This window comes from Teleopsis dalmanni, chromosome 1 (genome assembly GCF_002237135.1).
Source record: "Teleopsis dalmanni isolate 2A chromosome 1, ASM223713v2, whole genome shotgun sequence".
In the NCBI taxonomy this organism is placed as follows: domain Eukaryota; kingdom Metazoa; phylum Arthropoda; class Insecta; order Diptera; family Diopsidae; genus Teleopsis; species Teleopsis dalmanni.
The window spans coordinates 126,920,525-126,923,996 of NC_051846.1; positions in this window are offsets into that span (position 1 = coordinate 126,920,525).

The window sequence follows — 3,472 nt, forward strand, 5'->3', positions numbered from 1 at the left end:
AAGTCATTTGCTAAATTTAAATAAAATTTAAAAAGACGAAAGTAAGTCGTCTTTTCTGATAAATCTTGGAGGCGCAGACCTTTGCAAGACGTTGACCAGCGTACTAGCACCGAATTGCGAAATAGACTTTAAATAAGAAGAAATAGTGGCATAAATAAAAGCCCACTTTTCAGCAACAAAGAACATTATATTTGAGTGCCACTAATTTTTTAAAAGATACCAACATACTGGTGAAACCATTACAGATTATATCGTCGAATTGAAGCAGCTTGCACGAGAGTGTGATTTTGGAGAATTCCTCGATAAAGCTCTGCTTATCAAATTTGTTTGTGGGTTAAATAATTGCAGTATTCACAACAGACTACTGAATGAAGCAAAACTTAAAAACTTTGAACGAGCATGTGAGCTAGCATTGTCGTTGGACATGACGAATAATAGTATAGAACAAATGATGTCGAACAGCGTAAAACGAATAACTGATAATCAACGTGCAGAGTAAATCATAGGGAACAATTGGGCAAAACTTTTAGAGACAAAAGTAAGCGCAGGTATAAAAGTGTGAAAAAATAGGTACGTTTGCTATCATTGTAAGAACCCAGGGCATAAACAGAAAAATTATTGGTACAAAATTTATGAAAACTAAAATGTGAAATGGAAAACGTTTCAATTTTTGTGTGCTGGAAAAAATTATATCTAACGTCAAATTTTGAACTATTGCTGTTAAAACGATTGTTTTTACTGTGGTGCATCATTTTGTAATTCATAGTGATTGTATTGAAAAATTCTAGCCTACTTTTTTTAGAAGAACATCAAACATCTAAGTTAAAGGAGTAGGCTTCATAAGAAATATGGCTGAAACGGACAATATTGAAGACAAATCAAAACCCCCGAACAAAAACCCCCAATTAAAATCAATATCTTCGGCTGAATTCAAAACCATAACATCAGAACTCTCCGAAGTTAAAAAACTCAATGAACTCTTGCAAGAAAATTACTCAAAGTTGTTGCTGCAATTCCAAGAGTTGAAATCATATTGTGTAGAGGTGGAGCAGCAGCTGCAAAGCAGGTCAAAGACATATACAATTAATTTACAAGGCCGCAACAACAAAAGGAAGAAGGTTTCACCACCCTCTCCACTTAGCTCCTCACGTGGCTCTGTTGTTTCCAGCGATGAGGATATGGAGTTGGTGACCGCCGCTGAGGAGCACATTGCCTCAGGCTGTGGGTCCTCTAGCTCTTACAATTAAGATTTCCCAACTTACGATACGAAAATCAAATCGTCTAAAAAATTTAGAGAAAAAGTCCCCAAATCCACACCTTGTGTAGTGGTATCAGAACTGATTAAGGTCGCTTCCACCCATGGTGAGAAAACCTTAATAAATCAGGTAAACCTTCCGAAATCCCCTAAGCAAGTAGTGGTTCAAGAAAGCGAAGTGATTCAAGAAGGCGCAAATGTCACAGGTAATTTAGGTAATTGCAGCGAAGGGCAACCGGTTTTTGATGGCGTGATCTCTGACAAGAAACTAGGAAAAGTTGTCCCCATTGTGCTACGTCGGACTAACACTTGGGGCTCTTTGGTTAAACAATTCCATGTAAGAAACTTAAAGTTTAATGAGCCTAAAAAGGTGCATCTTGAAATCCAAATAACGCTAGTACCAATTGATGACCACCGGAAAATGACGAAATTCCTTACCGAGATTAAAGAGCCTTATCACACACACTTTCTCCCTAGAAGTGCCTTAACATAATAATCAGAGGCCTGGAGGGACAAAATACAGAGGATATAAAAGAATATCTTGAAGAGAAAGGGTTTAGCATTCTTGTGTGCCACTTCCTTGAGACGAGGCAGACAGTCGACCAACTTATTAAAATTCGTCTCCCTGTGGACCAAAAGGATATATGGGTCATTCTTTTACAAACCGGACACCTTTTTGACCTCATCACCTCCGATTTGGCTGAAATTTTTTTTATGAGCTCCTTTCATAAAATAAGAAGACGTATCTGGAAAAAATTTGTTAATTTTTTTCCTAGGGATATGGACCATGGGGTTTTGGAATGGCATTGTAGACACATTTTTCTTGACTTATTCTCAGTTTAATAAAAAGGTAGAAACTTGAAATTTATTGCGTTTTAAAGATAATTGGTTGAGCTTTTAAGAAATTGTTTAAACAATTAAGATTGTTTATATTTAAGTACTAATATTAACCGTTAAATTTCAAAAAAAAAGATATCTCAAAAGGGTACACAACATTTTTCATTTTTTATATTTTATTTAGATTCAGTTTTAAATTTTACTAAGAAATAAAAATTTTCATAGTATCGATTTTTATAAATTTTTAAAATTTTTTTTTTCTCATGAAACACATCAAACACATGCGTGCTATATTTACATTGAATGAATTTTCAAAAAATATACTACAAATATTCTTATATAATATTCTTGATTTCAATTAGTAATAAAATTGTACATAAAACTCAAAAATTTCAGGACGATATTGTCGTTGGAACTACTTTTAAAAAATTTATTTATCCTTCACATCACTCCAAACACATACACACGATTTTTCAGTAAAAAAAAACAGAGGAATACGTCACACAAATTTTTCATTTTTACTTTTAATTCCGATTAAACAATAAATTCTTCTTCAAAAATAAATATTTCCAGTGTGATATTGCTTCCAGAAGTAATTTAAAAAAAATTAATTTATCAGGTGTCCTTCATGTTACTCATACGCACCATAATACCCTTGAATCAATTTTCCAAGAAAAGTGACACAATATTCACATTTTAAATTAGTTCCGCATCATCTCTATTTTGAAATTATAAATTTTAACATAATTAAACCGTTTTATGAACTTTTTCTTATATTGATCAGTTTAAAAATTAATTAGTTCCACACTAGCTGAACTACCTGAATAACTGAAGCACATAAGTACACCCACCTTCTATGGTGAGCGTTATTCTGCTACAGTTGGAAAAATTCTTTAAGCAGATAAGAACTGTAAACAATTTGAAATGGAGTGTCTAGGTACTCCTATCTTTAAAAGATCCAGTATCAAATTTGGTATAAAATGTTAAGTAAGTCTGATAAATTTTCAAGTAAGAACATTTAAATAATGGCAAAAGTTGAAAAAAATAAATTGCATCTACGGCAATTCAATGACTTAAAATGTTTCAATCCGCTGAAGTTAAAAATACATCCAAGAAAGGCCAAAGTAAGGCAAGTTTCAGATAGTATCCTGCGTTTGTTGGGGATGCCTAGGACCAAAAAAAATATGAGGAAAAAAATATGTAACAGTTGCCGAATGAGACTGGTGATGAGAGCCAAAAAAAATAAGAACAATGAAGGAGCTATATCGGAAAACAACAGCCAGTCATCGAGCGAGGAAAATATTCAACCATCAAGTAATAGCAGTTCGGCTACATAAGAAACTGAAGTCAGAAAAAGTGCTATTAGTCCATTAAATAAAG